This window comes from Schistocerca cancellata, chromosome 11, assembly GCF_023864275.1.
Source record: "Schistocerca cancellata isolate TAMUIC-IGC-003103 chromosome 11, iqSchCanc2.1, whole genome shotgun sequence".
NCBI lineage: Eukaryota > Metazoa > Arthropoda > Insecta > Orthoptera > Acrididae > Schistocerca > Schistocerca cancellata.
The window spans coordinates 25472839-25495123 of record NC_064636.1 but is presented as its reverse complement, the minus strand read 5'-3'; the positions used below and the strand labels follow the sequence as shown (position 1 = coordinate 25495123).

The 22285-nt window shown below is 40.5% G+C and overlaps 1 protein-coding gene and 1 long non-coding RNA gene across 5 annotated transcripts in view; one reads left to right on the top strand and one right to left on the bottom strand.

Moving 5' to 3' along the window:
- LOC126108130 (uncharacterized) overlaps positions 1-22285 on the bottom strand; it is a 77755-nt gene that overhangs the window by 41674 nt on the left and 13796 nt on the right. Inside the window, exons 2-3 of one of the 4 annotated variants that reach the window (XR_007523507.1) lie at positions 11427-11594; positions 747-3421 (exon numbers count right to left, since the gene is read on the bottom strand). The exons of 2 other annotated variants lie outside the window; for them this stretch is intronic. The gene's annotated coding sequence lies outside the window, so the exon portion shown is untranslated. Of the gene's footprint in view, positions 1-746; positions 3422-11426; positions 11595-22285 lie in introns of those variants that run through there. One more of the 4 variants, XR_007523506.1, reaches the window with a different exon arrangement.
- The window catches only part of LOC126108133 (uncharacterized), a 57643-nt gene that overhangs the window by 21566 nt on the left and 13792 nt on the right, over positions 1-22285 (top strand). The gene's annotated exons all lie outside the window — the stretch shown is intronic.

Sequence of the window (22285 nt, the reverse complement as noted above, 5' to 3'; positions counted from 1 at the left end):
TATAAGGCAAGTTTTTTAAATAAGTTGCATTTCCAGGACCAAGAAAGGAATAAAGAAATAGGTTTTGGCCAGAAAGCTAAAATGGAGTTTTGTACTGTAAAGACAGTTTATTAACAGAAAAGATAAATCTCGCCCAATATCTGTAAACAGAAAGGGGATTGGTGCATTATAGCAGTGAACATCTACACTAAGTATCTGAAAATATTTGAGGGAATGTATTTACTATATAGTATTACTGAAAGTGTTGTTCAACTTGTAAGACAATATGTGCACTATCATTTGTAATGTGTGTTATTAAAAATATCCTGAAGAAATCTTATTTTTACATTTATGTGCACTTAACTTAAAAACTGTTAATAACAGGTCTACATAAATATCTTTGAATTTCAAACTAATCTTGCATTACTGACCTAGAACAATTTCTTTAAGTTTCTTATTAACCACTAACTTACTTTTGGGATTGCTAATAAGATACCCAGAATTCCATGTAGGTAAAATAAGTGTTGTCTAAGACTAACCTAAACTTAGCCAGAATGGCAGTGTAACTTTATCAGTATAAATATTAAAATATTACAGCAATGGGTTAACTTGTCTATATTTTTACTATTAGAAGCATTCGGTAACCTTAACTACAGCATGTACCACAGTTGACTGCATTTCCGCTCACACATTTGTGATTTCAACATAAATTGTCAGATTATGAAGAGAAATAAAAATAGCAGTTACAATACAAAATGTGCACAACATTTACATGAAATAACCTTCAAATTTCACCATGTGTCGAAACAAGTATTCTTCAAAAAGGGTGGCCTACCTGTGAACCATCACCAGATTTTGTACGTGCTATTTCATTCTGGGCTAGGAAAGAGTATGGAGTACAAGCTAATTTCTTCCTGGAAGTGTTTATACTTTTTCCCTCTCTACAAAACATAAAATGTAGATACACCGTATGTATAAAAGCCTATTAAAACTCAGAGAAACAAATTAATGAAAGCAAGTGAAGCACAAGAAAGAAACAAAGGTGATGGTAAAGCACAAATGTCAAATATGTACACAGGTTGAAGGATGAAGTTTTTATTTATCTATGTATCATTCTGAACCCTTGACAGGGACAGAGTCTGCTTGCAAAATGTAACAAATATTACATGAGATAATAATAACATTCCACATTCAGAAAGAAACATGGAACAAAAATTTTATAAAAATCACTGTAAGTCAAACAAAAATGAGATTATTTGAAGAGAAAATGTTACCACAGATTTTGTGCCACAATATGTTAATGATAACCTAAAGAAGTTTCAATGTCAATTTTCCAAATTATTTAGTAAAAACTGATTCTGGAAGTGGCAGATTCTGCAATAATTTTCTCATGGCCAAGCTTCTACTGCCCTGAGTCACTACACCCTGGTATCTTTTATTTGCCTCATTTAGAAGCATATGTACTCTTGTTGCCAACAAACTGTGAATTATTTTCTTCTGTACACTGTGGCAGGCTGGGAAAACTACTTTCTCCTCCACTGATGCAAACACGGAAGTGGCTATATCAGAGACCAAAAATTCACTTGTGAGTAACTTCTTCTTGTTGCTTCTCAAATAAACCTCTGCCATTTGCAATACACTGAAAACCTCACTTGGTGGCTGAATAAGTGAGGTATCTTTAAAGGACTTGAGATGTAAAAGCACGTTCACAGACGTACAGGGATTTTCTTTAGATGCGATTAGGCTCTCCTCGCAAAATTCGCAAAGCGCATGGCGCTTCATAGCTTGCCTAACACTGTGACAACACAAATAGTAGAGAGACTGGTGCTCATCATCACACACCATGTTACAAGTGGCTCGTCAACTTCCTCAGCACACTTACCCTCATCTTCACTTACAAATTACCCCACTAATTCTGCCAGGAATCTACTGTCTTAATTTTCATTATCAGTGGTAGAAGTAAAGAATTAAGAAAGAGTAATAATCATCAGTGCTGTTTTCAGTTCTGATGGTGCTGATACAGGATTTTTGAAGAAGACCATTGAAAACAGATTTCCTAAAGCATCTTGTGCAAATCTACTTGTCAGCAGAAATTTAAAATTCTTCTCATTCATGAATGTGTCCTGCAATTCCAAAATACCTACAGTTGACAAAACTACAAAGACTGAACTGGTTTCCAGGCACCCTTCAGGCCAATTTTCAAGTTTTGAAATAAACACAGAGTGTCCTCCAGATGACAGAGAGCCTCACTGTATGTTTGTTCATCAGAACGACTCAGAGCCATAACTGGAGCTCTACATGTCATGAGGCGAAACCACTTATGAACGTGCTTTAGAAACCGTGCTGTGGTTAAAGCATTTTTCTACAGTTTCTCTGTCCTGACACAATACTCTATGGCTGCTGTAGTCTGGCTGTTAATTAGGGCAGTAGCCAAGCCAACTTTCATTTTATCATAAAGGTTTGGCATCAAACACCTCTCATGCAGTTGTGGTGCCAGTTTGAGACTTAAACCATTGTCTATCTCAAGCAACTGTTTTATACGATTTATATGTACCTCATTACAAGGTAGATATCGTTCCTCAACAACATTTTGTGAAAGGAAGACTTATTGCCCGGTGACTAAGTGGTTCCTCATATTTTCAAAATGTGTGGTGTATCTCTGAGGAAAATTAGCTTTCTGTTATCACAAGGATACTGACAAAAATTGACTAATTTTGAAAACCTGCCAACAACAATTCAAAATTCTCACCATACAGCTCGATTTTGCCCTGCCGTATCTGACACGACGTAGTGAACATTGATACCAAGTGCCTCAGATTCACTAAATGCTTATAGTGATGTTTTTGACATGAGAACTGGAAAATGAAGGCCTGTGTAATGGTAACTTATTGTATGTTTCCATTTTCATGTAATACCACCCAGCATAACAACTAATGCTCCAATCATGTTCCAATGATGGAATGATACGACCCTCATCCATGAGGGGAGGAGCACATTTTTCATCTGGCAGCATGAGGTCAAACTTAACTTTCAGGAAAACTCATTAGCTCCCTCAGCACACCAGGTCTAAATTACATCTCAGGTTCTGTCTGAAGGAAATGGAAATTTATTTTCTATCATGTACAACCACAAGCTAGTCTTAATTCTCAGCCCTTTCTGGAGTGATTCCACTGACCATTTGCTACCTTTACATGTCCCCTTTGTTAATACTGCAAACAGATCTGCACCAAATAAACCATGCAGGCTGGCAAGAAAGTTGTCTTATTCTAAACACACTCTTGTCTCCCCCCTTTCTGAGAGAAGTTGAGTTTTCTCTTCAAAGCTAAAATTTCAGCCCGAAGCTGTTGTACTAGCTTCTTCAGAGTAGTGACTTCATCTCCTGTTGCGTCCAGGTTCTCTGGAGGACTGATGTCACTGGTCACATTTGAAGGCTCTCCAACCACTGGAACACAAATTTGCAATATTACAATCTTCAAAAATGAACAAGTATTTAATACTATAATATGCTTTCAAGCAGCCAGAAATTGTTTCTCAGTAGGATATGGTATGTTATTTAAAGATTCATCATCATCATCATTTAAGACTGATTTTGCCTTTCAGCGTTCAGTCTGGAGCATAGCCCCCCTTATAAAATTCCTCCATGATCCCCTATCCAGTGCTAACATTGGTGCCTCTTCTGATGTTAAACCCATTACTTCGAAATCATTCTTAACCGAATGCAGATACCTTCTCCTTGGTCTGCCCCGACTCCTCATACCCTCTACTGCTGAACCCATGAGTCTCTTGGGTAACCTTGCTTCTCCCATGCGTGTAACATGACCCCACCATCGAAGCCTGTTCGCCCTGACTGCTACATCTATAGAGTTCATTCCCAGTTTTTCTTTGATTTCCTCATTGTGGACACCCTCCTGCCATTGTTTCCATCTACTAGTACCTGCAATCATCCTAGCTACTTTCATATCCGTAACCTCAACCTTGTTGATAAGGTAACCTGAATCCACCCAGCTTTCACTCCCATACAACAAAGTTGGTCGAAAGATTGAACGGTGCACAGATAACTTAGTCTTGGTACTGACTTCCTTCTTGCAGAAGAGAGTAGATCGTAGCTGAGCACTCACTGCATTAGCTTTGCTACGCCTCGCTTCCAGTTCTTTCACTATGTTGCCATCCTGTGAGAATATGCATCCTAAGTACTTGAAACCGTCCACCTGTTCTAACTTTGTTCCTCCTAATTGGCACTCAATCCGTTTATATTTCTTTCCCACTGACATTACTTTCGTTTTGGAGATGCTAATCTTCATACCATAGTCCTTACATTTCTGATCTAGCTCTGAAATATTACTCTGCGAACTTTCAATCAAATCTGCCATCACAACTAAGTCATTCGCATATGCAAGACTGCTTATTTTGTGTCCACATATCTTAATCTCACTCAGCCAGTCTATTGTTTTCAACATATGATCCATAAATAATATGAACAACAGTGGAGACAGGTTGCAGCCTTGTCTTACCCCTGAAACTACTCTGAACCATGAACTCAGTTTACCGTCAACTCTAACTGCTGCCTGACTATCCATGTAAAGACCTTTAATTGCTTGCAAAAGTTTGCCTCCTATTCCATAATCTCGTAGAACAGACAATAACTTCCTCCTAGGAACCCGGTCATATGCCTTTTCTAGATCTATAAAGCATAGATACAATTCCCTGTTCCACTCATAACACTTCTCCATTATTTGCCGTAAGCTAAAGATCTGGTCCTGACAACCTCTAAGAGGCCTAAACCCACACTGATTTTCATCCAATTGGTCCTCAACTAATACTCACACTTTCCTTTCAACAATACCTGAGAAGATTTTACCCACAACACTGATTAAAGAGATACCTCTATAGTTGTTACAATCTTTTCTGTTTCCATGTTTAAAGATTGGTGTGATTACTGCTTTTGTCCAGTCTGATCGAACCTGTCCCGGCTCCCAGGCCATTTCAATTATCCTGTGTAGCCATTTAAGACCTGACATTCCACTGTCTTTGATGAGTTCTGACTTAATTTCATCCACCCCAGCTGCTTTATTGCACTGCAATCTATTGACCATTTTCTCCACTTCCTCAAACGTGATCCTATTTCCATCATCATTCCTATCCCATTCTACCTCGAAATCTGAAACATTACTGATCGTATTTTCACCTACATTGAGCAACTCTTCAAAATATTCCCTCCATCTGCCCAAGTCATCCACAGGATTCACCAGCAGTTTTCCCGACCTGTCCAAAATACTTGTCATTTCCTTCTTACCTCCCTTTTGAAGACTGCTAATTACACTCCAGAATGGTTTTCCAGCAGCTTGACCCAATGTCTCCAACCTGTTTCCAAAGTCTTCACAAGATTTCTTCTTGGATGCTGCAATTATCTGTTTGGCTTTGTTTCTTCCTACAACATAACTTTCTCTGTCTACCTGAGTTCTAGTATGTAGCCATTTTTTATACACCTTCTTTTTCCTTTTACAGGCTGCCTTGACTGTGTCATTCCACCAAGCTGTTTGCTTCCTCCTACTTTTACACACTACTGTTCCAAGACATTCTTTAGCCACTTCTAGTACTGTGTCCCTGTAACTTGTCCATTCCTTTTCCAATGACTGTAATTGACTACATTCAACTAACTGATACCTTTCTGAGATCGCTGTTATGTACTTGTGCCTGATTTCCTTATCCTGAAGTTTCTCCACTCTTATCCTCCTACATATGGACCTGACCTCCTGCACTTTCGGCCTCGCAATCCCAATTTCACTGCATATTAAATAATGATCAGTGTCATCAAAGAATCCCCTGAATACACGTGTGTCCCTCACAGCCTTCCTGAATTCCTGATCTGTTAGTATATAGTCAATGACAGATCTGGTTCCCCTGCTTTCCCATGTATACCAGTGAATGTTCTTATGTTTAAAAAAGGAGTTTGTGATTACTAAGCCCATACTGGCACAGAAATCCAAGAGTTGCTTCCCGCTCCTGTTGGCCTCCATATCCTCTCCAAATTTACCCATAACCTTTTCATACCCTTCTGTTCGATTTCCAATCCTGGCGTTAAAATCACCCATGAGCAGAACACTGTCCTTGTCCTTTACTCTAACAACTACATCACTGAGTGCCTCATAAAAACTATCCATCTTATCTTGATCAGTCCCTTCACAATGCGAATATACTGACACAATCCTAATTATCTTGCTAGACACTGTCAAATCTATCCACATCAGTCGTTCATTTACATACCTTATTGCAACTACGCTGGGTTCCATTTCTTTCCTGATATAAAGCCCTACACCCCATTGTGCTATTCCTGCTTTGACTCCTGACAAGTAGACCTTGTATTCTCCCACTTCCTCTTCTTTCTCACCCGTTACCCGAATGTCACTAACAGCTAAAACGTCCAGCCCCATCTTACTTGCAGCCTCTGCCAGCTCTACCTTCTTCCCAGAGTAGCCCCCATTGATATTAATAGCTCCCCATCTCATTACCATTTGTTTGCCAGGTCGTATCTTAGGAGTCCCTGGTTTGTCAGTTAGAGGTGGGACTCCATCACCTCCAAAGGTCCGAGGCATTTTGCTCTGATTGTTGCCAGCATCATATTTAAAGTACCAGGGAAGCAGGTTGCTAGCCTTACTTGCCCCGAGTCCCATTGGGTTTTACCCCTAACGGCTGAGGGACTAACCGGTGAATTTTGGTAGTCTTTGCCGTATGAGCACAAAGGTGACCACGACTCAGAATATGTGCGAGATGCCCAGCCTTATTCCAAAGTAACTGGTATCCCGACTGTCGGGACCACTTACTTGGCCACTCATACGTTGCCCATGGTTCATGAACTAGGACATGACTACAGGAACCCACACCATGAACCATTAAAGATTCATAAGATGCCAAAATCTTAGTTTCAAGGGACAGAGGCAACTCTGTGACAATATGAGTTGTAAAATTCCAGGTGGTCTCTTTTTGTTGTTGTTGTTGTGGTCTTCAGTCCTGAGACTGGTTTGATGCAGCTCTCCATGCTACTCTATCCTGTGCAAACTTCTTCATCTCCCAGTACCTACTGCAACCTAGATCCTTCTGAATCTGTTTAGTGTATTCATTCTTGGTCTCCCTCTACGATTTTTACTCTCCACACTGCCCTCCAATTCTAAATTGGTGATCCCTTAGAATAGATTAGATTAGATTAATACTAGTTCCATGGATCACGAATACGATATTTCGTAATGATGTGGAACGAGTCAAATTTTCTAATACATGACATAATTAAGTTAATTTAACAACATAATTAAGTTAATATAACAACTTTTTTTTTCTTAATTTATATCTAAAAATTCTTCTATGGAGTAGAAGGAGTTGTCATTCAGAAATTCTTTTAATTTCTTCTTAAATACTTGTTGGTTATCTGTCAGACTTTTGATACTATTTGGTAAGTGACCAAAGACTTTAGTGGCAGTATAATTCACCCCTTTCTGAGCCAAAGTTAGATTTAATCTTGAATAGTGAAGATCATACTTTCTCCTAGTATTGCAGTTATGCACACTGCTATTACTTTTGAATTGGGTTTGGTTGTTAATAACAAATTTCATAAGAGAGTACATATACTGAGAAGCTACTGTGAATATCCCTAGATCCTTAAATAAATGTCTGCAGGATGATCTTGGGTGGACTCCAGCTATTATTCTGATTACACGCTTTTGTGCAATAAATACTTTATTCCTCAGTGATGAATTACCCCAAAATATGATGCCATATGCAAGCAATGAGTGAAAATAGGCATAGTAAGCTAATTTACTAAGATGTTTATCACCAAAATTTGCAATGACCCTTATTGCATAAGTAGCTGAACTCAAACGTTTCAGCAGATCATCAATGTGTTTCTTCCAATTTAATCTCTCATCAATGGACACACCTAAAATTTTTGAATATTCTACCTTAGCTATATGCTTCTGATTAAGGTCTATATTTATTAATGGCGTCATACCATTTACTGTACAGAACTGTATGGACTGTGTCTTATCAAAATTCAGTCCGTTTACAAGAAACCACTTAGTAATTTTCTGAAAGACATGATTGACAATTTCATCAGTTAATTCTTGTTTGTCAGGTGTGATTACTATACTTGTATCATCAGCAAAGAGAACTAACTTTGCTTCTTCATGAATATAGAATGGCAAGTCATTAATATATATTAAGAACAACAAAGGACCCAAGACCGACCCTTGTGGAACCCCATTCTTGATAGTTCCCCAGTTTGAGGAATGTGCTGACCTTTGCATATTATGAGAACTGCTTATTTCAACTTTCTGCACTCTTCTGGTTAGGTACAAATTAAACCATTTGTGCACTGTCCCACTCATGCCACAATACTTGAGCTTGTCTAGCAGAATTTCACGATTTACACAATCAAAAGCCTTTGAGAGATCACAAAAAATCCCAATGGGTGGTGTTCGGTTATTCAGATCATTCAAAATTTGATTGGTGAAAGCATATATGGCGTTTTCTGTTGAAAAACCTTTCTGGAAACCAAACTGACATTTTGTTAGTACTTCATTTTTACAGATATGTGAAGCTACTGTTGAATACATTACTTTCTCAAAAATTTTGGATAAAGCTGTTAGAAGGGAGATTGGACGGTAATTGTTGACATCAGATCTATCCCCTTTTTTATGCAAAGGTATAAAAATAGCATATTTCAGTCTATCAGCGAAAATGCCCTGTTCCAGACAGCTATTACACAGGTGGATGAGAATCTTACTTATCTGTTGAGAACAAGCTTTTAGTATTTTGCTGGAAATGCCATCAATTCCATGTGAATTTTTGGTTTTAAGCAAGTTTATTATTTTCTTAATTTCAGAGGGAGAAGTGGGTGAGATTTCAATTGTATCAAATTGCATAGGTATGGCCTCTTCCATTAACAGCCTAGCATCTTCTAATAAAGATGCCTCAGAACATGTCCTACCAACTTATCCTTTCTTCTAGTCAAGTTGTGCCACAAACTTCTGTTCTCCCCAATCCTATTCAATACCTTCTCATTAGTTATGTGATCTACCCATCTAATCTTCAGCATTCTTCTGTAGCACAACATTTCGAAAGCTTCTATTCTCTTCTTGTCTAAACTATTTATCGTCCATGTTTCACTTCCATACATGGCTACACTCGATACAAATACTTTCAGAAACGACTTCCTGACACTTAAATCTATACTCGATGTTAACAAATTTATCTTCTTCAGAAATGATTTCCTTGCCGTTCCCAGTCTACATTTTATATCCTCTCTACTTCGAACAACATGAGTTATTTTGCTCCCCAAACAGCAAAACTCGTTTACTACTTTAAGTGTCTCGTTTGCTAATCTAATACCCTCAGCATCACCCTACTTAATTCAACTACATTCCATTATCCTCGTTTTGCTTTTGTTGATGTTCATCTTATATCCTCCTTTCAAGACACCATCCATTCCATTCAACTGCTCTTCCAAGTCCTTCGCTGTCTCTGACAGAATTACAATGTCATCGGCAAACCTCAAAGTTTTTATTTCTTCTCCATGTCATTACTTTTCCATTTCATAGTATTAAGAGCCCAAAATATTCCTGAGGAGGGCTCTTAATACTATGGAATGGAAAAGTAATGCCATATACTAAAGTGAAATTGTAGGCGACCAATTATATTTAATTCCCAATAAACACTACCACAGTGTTTACAAAAATCATTAGCTCTTTGCTAAGGCACCAAAGAAATCTGACAGCACTGTAATTTAACAGACCTTCACTATACAACAGTTCAATAGTAACAGAGCTTGTGAGGCCTGAATACTTAAATTACAAGAGCTGTGAAGCCAGTCGTACTTCCTGATTTGGGTTGTAGCGCGGAATACAGTTAAGTACAAGTAAATATTATTTACAATGAAAGATTAAATAATGACCAAACTGAACCACAACATTAGACATCTTAGCACCTGTTGTGCCACGCATTGCCAACAAATGTAAAGCTCTGTACACATAGTTAAAAAAAGGTACAGAAAAGCCACAGGCTAAAACGCATGAGAAAAGATGTATTTCATCAGATACCAATAGGAGTGGACTGTGTATGTAAGAGATGTGGTCGTGCTCGCTAAATTAACTTGTGACAAAGTATTTTGTTCCCACCACCAACAGACCCTGGACGTGCCAGTTTGAAAAATATACAGCTGTTGTAAATGAAATGTTTGAGTCTGTTTCTGTACACTACTGAGAGTTTAAATGAGAGTATTAAATATAACTTCAAAAGAAGAAACTCTATTATATTATTTTGAGCTTTTCCTCATTACAGAGGCTTATCTCGAACATAATAATTTACTTGGAAATTACAATACAAACAATCAATGTTCTTAAACTATATTCTCAAAATATTCCTCCAGGTGTTTCGATCTTGTGTGTCTTCTTCCTCTGCACCCATTCTCCTCATTGTGTGCTGTACATTTTCGAGCCAGGTGGTCATAGGTCGTCTTCTTCTTCTCCCCTCCAGTTCCCACTCCAGTATCAATTTTGGTATTCTGGTTTTCTCCATATGTCGTACATGCCCATACCACTGTAATTTCTTCCTATCCATTACGTCATATATTCTTTCTTTTATTTCCATTCTCCTTATTACTTCGGTGTTCCTTATCTTTTCTTTGCTGGAGATTCTTGCTGATCTTCTCCAAAAGTCCATCTCTAGAGCTTGTAATTTTTTAATGTGCTTCATGTTAATTGTCCAGGTCTCCGTTCCATACAGAACCACACTCTCCAATATGGATTTGTACATTAATTTTTTAGTTCTGCTCATTACATTCCTGCTCCGTAAGACTGAGTTAAGCGTCGCAATGACCCTCCGTCCGCTACTAATTCTTTTATTGATTTCTGACTCTGATTTTCCCTCCATTTCTAAAATGGATCCCAAATAACAGAAAGTGTTTATCTTTTTGGTTTTCTTTCCTACAATGTATAGCTCATCTGAATCATTAGTCAAGTATTCTGTGTTTTGGTAATTCATCTTCAAACGCCAGGTTTTGTATGCTACTGTTAGTTGATTGCACATATACTTAGCATCCTCCCCATCTTGTGCTACGACTACTTGATCATCAGCAAATAATAAATGATGTAGATAAACTCCATCTCTTATTTCTAAAGAAGAAACTCTAAGCTATGTATTTACAATACCTATTAAAAAGTAAATGCTTATTGTACTCAATTGACAAAGTATTTACTACGACAACTTCTATGATACAAGTAAGCCCACTGTTTGCAAGCATAATGCTGTGAAGGGAAATTCTGTGTGTCCTACTGATCAAAACAACAAATGTGAACCGTTAGCAGTTACACAAGATATTCACAGTACTGCAATTCAGCAGCGTGTGACAGCATGACATATATAAAAAGCTACTGAAGTAGTGAATGTTATTTTCCAGTTACCAGTATCCTCAGTTTGTTTCTCTAGTGGGCCAACAGGTTTCTCTCAGAAGGAGCTTTACATCCCACTGGTGGCTTATGATGACAAGAAATGGTTGTTACAGCATTTGGTTTAAGTTTTACCACTCCACAAGCTCTGTTGGTTTCAAACTGGTCTGGAGTGAAGTGATTCTGGTAAACAGAAACAGTTCTATCAGCCAATTTAATTACCAACTTCATTATTTAAGTGACATAAAAATTTCAAAACTGTACATTATAACTATATTTTATAATATAAAATATATGAATCTGCAATATCAATAGAACTGAGCACACATTACTAAAACTACATCAAGTGCAAGGTGGTCAGAGGCCTATGAATTAGGTACAGTAGCTATACACAAACACTGTCGTTCTTATCAATCTCTCAGCTTCTACCTGCAAAATAATTGAAAAAAAAAATTTTTTTTTTTACATGAGATAACTAACATCTTTTAGGTAATGTATCTTTGTTCAAGTTTAATTTTCATGAGATTTAGGTTTCCTGTGTAACAACATATATTGTACGATGCACATAGTCTAAGTCTACCTATAGTCTATTCAAAATTACTTTTGTATACCTAAAAACAAAGATGATGTGACTTACCAAATGAAAGTGCTGGCAGGTCGACAGACACACAAACGAACACAAACATACACACAAAATTCAAGCTTTCGCAACAAACTGTTGCCTCATCAGGAAAGAGGGAAGGAGAGGGAAAGACGAAAGGATGTGGGTTTTAAGGGAGAGGGTAAGGAGTCATTCCAGTCCCGGGAGCAGAAAGACTTACCTTATGGGGAAAAAAGGACGGGTATACACTCGCACACACACACATATCCATCCACACATATACAGACACAAGCAGAAATATGTCTGCTTGTGTCTGTATATGTGTGGATGGATATGTGTGTGTGTGCGAGTGTATACCCGTCCTTTTTTCCCCATAAGGTAAGTCTTTCTGCTCCCGGGACTGGAATGACTCCTTACCCTCTCCCTTAAAACCCACATCCTTTCGTCTTTCCCTCTCCTTCCCTCTTTCCTGATGAGGCAACAGTTTGTTGCGAAAGCTTGAATTTTGTGTGTATGTTTGTGTTCGTTTGTGTGTCTGTCGACCTGCCAGCACTTTCATTTGGTAAGTCACATCATCTTTGTTTTTAGGTATATTTTTCCTTCATGGAATGTTTCCTTCTATTATAACCATATCAAAATTACTTTTGTATATACAGCTGCGACAGAAGGGTGGGGAGGGGGGGGGGGGGAGAGGGATGATGATGATGATGATAATGATGATGATGATTGGTTTGTGGGGCACTTAACTGCTCGGTTATCAGCACCTGTACAAATCCCCAACTTTTGCTCACTCCAAACTCTCCACTTTCATGAATGATGATGAAATGTTCAGGACAACACAAACACCCAGTCATCTCGAGACAGGTGAAAATCCTTGACCCCGCCGGGAATCGAACCTGGGACCCCACGCTTGGGAAGCGAGAACACGACCGCAAGACCACGAGCTGTGGATATGGGGAGGGAACGAGGTCAGGTTACAGTTGGAAGGAAGGGTAGATGTCAGGGCGAAGTTCAACATCCGAAAGGGGGCGGTGCTGGAAATTGCCTTGATGAAGGAGATGGAGGGTGTGGAGGTGCAGAGAGGGAGGTTTTTTTTTTGTGGTTTTAGGGCGCACAACTACAGTGGTCATTAGCGCCCAGACTAAATTATGAATGCACTGCGAGGCACAAGGTTAAAACAGCAACTATAAAAGGCACATTAACAGGCAAGGGATGAAAAGAAAACAGCATGATCAAATGTCCTCAGACAGGTTTGTCAAGTGGATAAAACGAAGAACATGAGCACCTGCCCCTGGGTCATCCGCTAAAATTTCACCCAGAGTACATGGCAGGCCAAGATCAATGCACAGTGTATTAAAATTCGGTCAGGACGTTAAAATGTGGCGCACCGTCAGCAATTGCCCACACGGGCAGAACTGCACTGACACAGCCGTCAGCAGATGGCAGTGGCTGAACCGGCGGTGTCCAATCCGTAACCAGACCAAAACGACCTCCTCCCACCGAGAAGGGCGTGAAGAGGTCGTCCGAGCCGTGGGGAGAGGTTTTGAGGCCCGAAGCTCGTTTCCAGTAGGTGGAGACTAACCGGCATGCCACAGTGATAAAATGTGCTGAGAAATGACCCTGCTACAATCGGATGAAGTCACACGACGAGAAGCTGTCCGAGGCTGGAGGACCGCAGCCTCGACCGCAGCATCTGCAGCTTCGTTCCCAGGGATACCGGCACGGCCAGGGACCCACATAAAGCTAACCAGAGAACCGTCGTCTGCCAGCTGCCGAAGAGAGCGTCGGATCTGGCGCACAAAAGGGTGAACCGGATACAGATCACTGAGGCTCTGGATGGCACTCAGGGAATTGGAGCAGATGACATAAGCAGAATGTCAGTGGCGGCAGATGTAAAGAACGGCCTGGTAGAGGGCAAATAGCTCAGCTGTGGAGGCCGAACAATGGCCATGGAGACAGTATTTGAAACTGTGTGTCCCGACAATAAAAGAACACTCGACACCGTCATTGGTCTTAGAGCCATCTGTATAAATGAAGATCGTATTAATGAACTTCGGACGAAGTTCGACAAACTGCGAGCGGTATTCCGAAGCTGGGGTAACCTCCTTTGGAAGCGAGCCGAGGTCGAGGTGAACGCGAACCTGAGCCTGGAGCCAAGGTGGCGTTTGGCTCTCGCCCACTCTAAAGATTACAGGGAGTGGAAAATCAAGTTGCTGAAGGAGGCAACGAAAGCGAACTCCAGGGGGTAGCAGGGCAGATACGTACAACCCGTATTGACGGTCAAGAGAGTTGTCAAAAAAGGAACGATAGACGGGTGGTCGGGCATTGACAGTAGCCGACAGGCCTACCGACAAAACAGTATAACGCGCCGGTAGCATGAAGACTCTCGACCGGACTAGTATAGAACGCTCCAATCGCAAGACGTAACCCCCGATGTGGTATAGAGTTGAGGCGGCGTAAGATGGACGGACGTGCAGAGGACTACACAAAGCTCCCATAATCCAGCTTTGAGCAGATGATCGACCAATATAGGTGAAGTAGGATGGTTCGATGTGCTACCCACGACGTACCACTGAGAATACGGAGGACATTTAGGGAACGGGTACACCGGGCAGCCAAATATGACACATGTGGAGACCAGCTAAGTTTCCTGTCAAATGTAAGACCTAAAAAATTTGTTGTCTCCACGAATGGAGCACAACAGGACCGAGATGTAAGGATGGTGGGAGAAACTCTTTGTAGTGCCAGAAGTTGATACAGACCGTCTTCTTGGCAGAAAAACAGAAGCCGCTGGTGACACTCCAGGAGTAAAGACGGTCAAGACAACGCTGAAGACAACGCTCCAGGAAACATGTACGCTGCGCACTGCAGTAGATGGTAAAATCATCCACGAAAAGGGAGCCTGATACATCGGCTGGGAGGCAATCCATTATTGGATCGATCGCTATGGCGAAGAGAGCGACGCTCAAAACGGAGCCCTGTGGGACCCCATTCTCCTGGCGAAAGCTGTCTGACAGGACAGAACCCACACGTACCCTGAACTGTCGATCCATTAAAAAGGCACAAATAAAAAGAGGGAGGCGACTGCGAAATGGCACAGGTTGCAGGTGTTGGTTTGTTGTTGCTGGAGTAGGTGGGGATGCTGGGAAGCTGCTTCTGGACCCAGATGTAGTGATGGTGATGTGGAAATGGAGCAAGAGTGAGGGTGAAGGCACAGCTGACTGGTGCAAGTGTCACAGCTGGCACAGTTAACAGTGTTGGCGGCACTGGCAATGGAGCTGTAGTCCATGCTGGACAGATGTCATATGCAAATGAGCAGACGGTTACATGTGGGAAGGCAGAGAGATAGAGATAGAGTGAACATGCGCATGCGCATTTGCATTTGTGGGAAGATGGATGGAGTCATCTGAGTAGTACGATAGGAGAGAAGATCAGTTCAGGGCCGAAACATGTTTTGGAATAAATAACAATAATAAATTTCACTTTTATCTCAAATGAGTTCCATGGCAGTATTGCAATGGCCTTGTTCACAGCACTACCGTATGTTACAAAGGTACTTCTCACTGTCTTTCCTTCTTTTGAGTTCAACTCGAAGTCTGTACCATCGTATGTTATGGGACCACTGCTTTTCACAATGTATATAAATGACCTAGTAGATAATGTCGGAAGTTCCGTGCGGCTTTTCGCTGTAGTATACAGAGAAGCTGCAGCATTAGAAAATTGCAGCGAAATGCAGGAAGATCTGCAGCGGATAGGCACTTGGTGCAGGGAGTGGCAACTGACCCTTAACATAGACAAATGTAATGTATTGCGAACACATAGAAAGAAGGATCCTTTATTCTATGATTATATGGTAGTGGAACAAACACTGGTAGCAGTTACTTCTGCAAAATATCTGGGAATATACGTGCAGAACAATTTGAAGTGGAATGATCATATAAAATTAATTGTTTGTAAGGCGGGTGCCAGGTTGAGATTCATTGGGAGAGTCCTTAAAAAATGTAGTCCATCAACAAAGGAGGTGGCTTACAAAACACTCGTTCGACCTATACTTGAGTATTGCTCATCAGTGTGGGATCCGTACCAGGTCGGGTTGACAGAGGAGATAGAGAAGATCCAAAGAAGAGCGGCGCGTTTCGTCACAGGGTTATTTGGTAAGCGTGACAGTGTTATGGAGATGTTTAGCAAACTCGAGTGGCAGACTCTGCAAGAGAGGCGCTCTGCATCGTGGTGTAGCTCGCTGTCCAGGTTTCGAGAGGATGCGTTTCTGGATGAGGTATCGAATATATTGCTTACCCCTACTTATACCTCCACAGGAGATCACGAATGTAAAATCAGAGAGATTCGAGTGCGCACGGATTCTTTCCGGCAGTCATTCTTCCCGCGAACCGTACACGACTGGAACAGAAAAGGGAGGTAATGACAGTGGCACGTAAAGTGCCCTCCGCCACACACGGTTGCGTGGCTTGCGGAGTATAAATGTAGATGTAGATTACTCATAAGTCTGGTTTTTGTCACTGGAAATCATTCATAGTGAAATCAAACTAGCCTATACTATCTGACACGAAAAAAGAAAACAGTTTACAGATATTGTAGCATCGTTTGTATGAAGCATTACACATTCACCCACCATGTTCCTCCCCATGAATCATGGACCTTGCCATTGGTGGGGAGGCTTGTGTGCCTCAGCAATACAGATGGCCGTACCGTAGGTGCAACCACAACGGAGGGGTATCTGTTGAGAGGCCAGACGAACTGTGGTTCCTGAAGAGGGGCAGCAGCCGTTTCGGTAGTTGCAGGGGCAACAGTCTGGATGATTGAGTGATCTGGCCTTGTAACATTAACCAAAATGGCCTTGCTGTGCTGGTACTGCGAACGGCTGAAAGCAAGGGGAAACTACGGCCGTAATTTTTTCCGAGGGCATGCAGCTTTACTGTATGGCATGGAGAGCTGCATCAAACCAGTCTCAGGACTGAAGACCACAACAACAACAAAAACAACAACAACACCACCATGTTCTAGTAAGAGTGAGAGGAAAACTATGATCTGTGATGTAAAACGCAAAACTTTCAAATGAGAGTTTAGAAGTGCAAACTTTTTCTTGCACTGGTGTCAAATGTTGCATGCCCTGTGCTCATGAAGATGATACACCAACTTTGTATATTATTTATTAATTGAGTAGAACATGCCAGTCAAGAAGACAATAGAAACATGGATTTTGTTATTTTTAATTTTTTTCTTTTTTATATAAAGCTAAAACAACTCCAGGTTTTGAACTGTAACCTCCAAATTTGCTGCAAACAGTTGACATTCTTAATGATATGTTTGTGATTCAGATATATTAGCATGTGATATCTGCAGTTATAGGTACAATGATAAATTTATGGTTAATATAAATAGCAATTTCGAAAGATTTCATGTATCATCATCTATTTCATTGTATACGTGATTGATGAGTTGTCACGTGTGATGTGAAGTGTGGAGACACAGAAAGACCAAGTTTACAATTTGTAGCTACAAATATTTATAACAATATAAACATTTCAGTGAATCATTTATAAGTTACAGTCATATAAAACAAAATTTCTTCCCACACAGTTAAAGAAACAAATTTTTGCCTCTCCTGATATATTTGTACAGATAAGTAAGGTCTTTCCTTTACACTAGCTGTAAGCATCCTATGGTTGAGCAGATGCAGTTTTGAGCAGCATGAGAACAATCTAACTTAAATAATAGTGAAATGAGCATTGTGTGTGTGTTGCTAATTAACATGTCATTCAGTTCTGTAGGCACTTCATATAAACGTCATTTCTTCTGAATTCTTTCAAGTTAAGTGAGCATAAAATATATGTCCTATCTCTGATATGGAGAGCTTTTGTGTGTATTTTTTCTGGACTACTGGACTTAAAGACTACAGCCTAATTATATAGAAGAGTAAAAACGGGTTAGGGAACAGACTGGCGGGGTGGACGTAATTATGGCTGTAATGCGAATGTATTGCAAGTGGACAAGACAGGTAGCCAAGGGAATTAATGGTTGGTTGAACAAGGAAGGTTTCCTCCCATTCAAAGACACACGGTGAAAATAAGGAAATGAGGACTTCCTGTGGGATTTCAAATGAGAAACAAATACGTCTTCACAGGTTGTCCAATCTACACATCTAATTCAGCACCCTTCTGTAGCACCACATTTACACAACTACTGTTTTCATCCTATGTATGCTATTTGTTGTCCATGGTTCACTTCCACATCCGGTTACACTCCAGACAAATACTTTCAAAAAAAGACTTTCCAGTAGTCAAAATTATAATTACGTGATGTAAATATACCTCATTCTTTTTCAGAGAAGCTTTTTTATAAACTGCCGCACTTCATTTTAATCCTCTCTAGTTTGACCGGTGTCAGGTATGTTGCTGCCAAAACAGCAAAATTTGTCCAATACTAGTAGTGTGTCATTTCCCCCTCTTAATTCCTTGTGCATTACCTGCTGTAATTCGGCTACATCCCTTTACCTTGTTTTACATTTTCCAGTGGTTTCTGTTTACTTGCATCCAGACTCATGCAGGGCATGCTGAGTGATTTGGCTAAGCCCTTAACCTCAGTACTTCTGAAGCCACTATACGGAAGTATATTAATTCACATGAAACTATGTGTTTACAGTTACCAGTCACTGTTTAATTTATTTCCTCAATGTGCTTCAAAGACTTAAACCTCAATATCAGGTGGATTATTTGTATTAATATGATGTGTGTATTGGGTTATGATTTTTTGCTAACCTGAGGCACTGCCTGTAGGGAAACAAATCACTATTTGGAACGCGGCTCTGTGGGGATCTTTGACTAAAATCTACACGTAAATCTAAATGTAGACACAAAACAGTTGTTTTAGAATACCCCCGTTTACCACAGGCTAGTTTCTGTGTCACTATACATCACAATAAACTGACACACTTCGTTGACAAAGATGATGTTTAGAAACTGATAGACACAAAGACTGTACAGCAAAAACACTATTTCAAAATACTAAGAGCATACAGTAAAAACGCCCAGAATTTCTGAGTTTGCGTTAAAGTATTGTGCATATCTGTGGTTGAGTACATTAATAATTATTTTAGATTTAGTATTTAAAATGGTACATGAATCTTTTCTTTTAAATTTACATAACTTAAACTTTGTACTCATTTGTGTGTTCAGGTGACCTGTTAAAAACATGAAATGTGTGTAATTATATTGCTAAAAATGGTGTAAATATACATAAATAACAATTTGGTTTGGAATTCAGAGACAGAGGACAAAAGGAGTGGCAGAAGAAGAGAGAAATTCTGGTTATTCTAGAGTTATGGGTTTGCTAGGATTCCATCTGTTGCATGCTATAACCAACTAGGATGACAAGGGATCCAAACTGTTTTGTCATTTTAAGTAGATCTAGTGAGTACTGGAAGTATGCTAGTCAAATGCTCATATAGAAAATATTAATGAAACATGAAAATTACGAAATTCATGTCAATATGAAGTGGAAGATAAAGGCAGTGTATATGTGTATGGGAGAGAGAGAGAGAGAGAGAGAGAGAGAGAGAGAGAGAGAGAGAGAAAGAGAGAGAGAGAGAGAGAGAGAACAAGCTTGTGCAAGTGCATCTAATGGTGTAGGGTGCTGTTAAAATCAGAGATGACAGACACTGTTGTATATGAAACTTCCTGGCAGATTAAAACTGTGTGCCCGACCGAGACTCGAACTCAGGACCTTTGCCTTTCGCGGGCAAGCGCTCTACCATCTGAGCTACCGAAGCACGACTCACGCCCGGTACTCACAGCTTTACTTCTGCCAGTACCTCGTCTCCTACCTTCCAAACTTTACAGAAGCTCTCCTGCGAACCTTGCAGAACTAGCACTCCTGAAAGAAAGGATATTGCGGAGACATGGCTTAGCCACAGCCTGGGGGATGTTTCCAGAACTGGAAACTGTTGTATATGTTGGCAATTAGGATGGACTCAGTCTGTTTTCTTTGATACACTACTGGCCATTAAAATTGCTACACCAAGAAGAAATGCAGATGATAAACAGGTATTCATTGGACAAATATATTATACTCGAACTGACATGCGATTACATTTTCACGCAATTTGGGAGCATAGATCCTGAGAAATCAGTACCCAGAACAACCACCTCTGGCCGTAATAACGGTCTCTATACACCTGGGCATTGAGTCAAACAGAGCTCAGATGGCGTGTACAGGTACAGCTGCCCATGCAGTTTTAACACGATACCACAGTTCATCGAGAGTAGTGACTGGCGTATTGTGACGAACCAGTTGCTTGGCCACCATTGACCAGACGTTTTCAGTTGGTGAGAGATCTTGTGAATGTGCTGGCCAGGGCAGCAGTTGAACATTTTCTGTATCCAGGACCTGCAACATGCGGTCATGCATTATCCTGCTGAAATGTAGGGTTTTGCAGGGATCGAATGAAGGGTAGAGCCACGGGTCGTAACACATCTGAAATGTAACATCCATTGTTCAAAGTGCCCTCAATGTGAACAAGAGGTGACCAAGACGTGTAACCAATGGCACTCCATACCATCACGCCGGGTGATACGCCAGTATGGTGATGACGAATACATGCTTCCAATGAGCGTTCACCGCGATGTCACCAAACACGGATGCGACCATCGTGATGCTGTAAACAGAACCTGGATTCATCCGAAAAAATGACGTTTTGCCGTTCGTGCACCCAGGTTCATCGTCAAGTACACCATTGCCGGCACTCCTGTCTGTGATGCAGCGTCAAGCGTAACCGCAGCCATGGTCCCCAAGCTGATAGTCCATGCTGCTGCAAATGTCGTCGAAGTGTTCGTGCAGATGGTTGTTGTCTTGCAAACGTCCTCATCTGTTGACTCGGGGATCGAGACATGGCTGCACGATTTGTTACAGCCGTGTGGATAAGATTCCTGCCGTCTCGACTGCTAGTGATACGAGGCCATTGGGATCCAGCACGGCATTCCGTATTACCCTCCTGAACCCACCAATTCCATATTCTGCTAACAGTCATTGGATCTCGACCAACGCTAGCAGCAATGTCGCGATACGATAAACCGCAATCGCGATAGGCTACAATTCGACCTTTCTCAAAGTCGGGAACATGATGGTATGCATTTCTCCTCCTTACACGAGGCATCACAACAATGTTTCACCAGGCAACGCCGGTCATCTGCTGTTTTGTATGAGAAATCGGTTGGAAATGTTCCTCATGTCAGCACGTTGTAGGTGCCGCCAACGGCGCCAATCTTGTGTGAATGCTCTGAATAGCTAATCATTTGCATATCACAGCATCTTCTTCCTGTCGGTAAAATTTCGCATCTGTAACATGTCATCTTCATGGTGTAGCAACATTAATGGCCAGTAGTGTATTTGTATATCTGCAGTGTTTCAAGGATGCCTAATTATCTGCCCAATCATGTTGCGCATGACAAAAGATATGTTTATGCCTTTACATATCGAGATATAAATAATCAAATATGAAATACTAACCACAAATGGTACTGTGTGGAAGATCTCATTTTATGTTTGTTTTCTGTGCTGTGATCCTTCTGCAATTATTTGAGTTTTTCTGGGAGTATACTATGGAGGTGGTGTTTTAACATTTCAATTTATTGTTTACATTTATCTTCAGAGTGTTGTAGTTGAGTTGCTGTTCCTGTTAACAACACACCCGAATGCAAGCATTTTGTGGCTGTGGGATGACAGGAGGAATTGTGGGAGGCAGAGCATTGTTGAAGATTTCCAATAAATTTCAATTTGATGTCTATTATTCATTATTATAATGGTCCTGTCTAATAAGTTTACAGTGTCTCTTACTTGGTTCTCAGCTGTGATCTTCATACCCTCATCGGAGGTGCTGGATGATTAGTTAACTCATTGCTAGTTTATTGTGATGCATATGACCCAGAAAGGAGCCTGTGGCCACTGGAGGTATTACATTTTAGTTATTTCATTTACATATTTAGATTTATGTTCAGGTTTTAGTCAATGACCTTCACACAGCCATGTTCTAAAATAGGGATCTGTTTCCTTACACACAGTGCCTCAGGTTGCCCTAAAATCCTAACACAATACACACATTGCATTAACACAAATAAATCCACCTGTTGACTGAAATATTTGTCTGGACCGTAGCCTTATATGGAATTGAAACTTGGACAATAAACAGTATAGGCAAGAGAAAATTAGAAGCCGTTTCAATGTAGAGCTGCAGAAGAATGCTAAAGATGTGGTGGGTAGT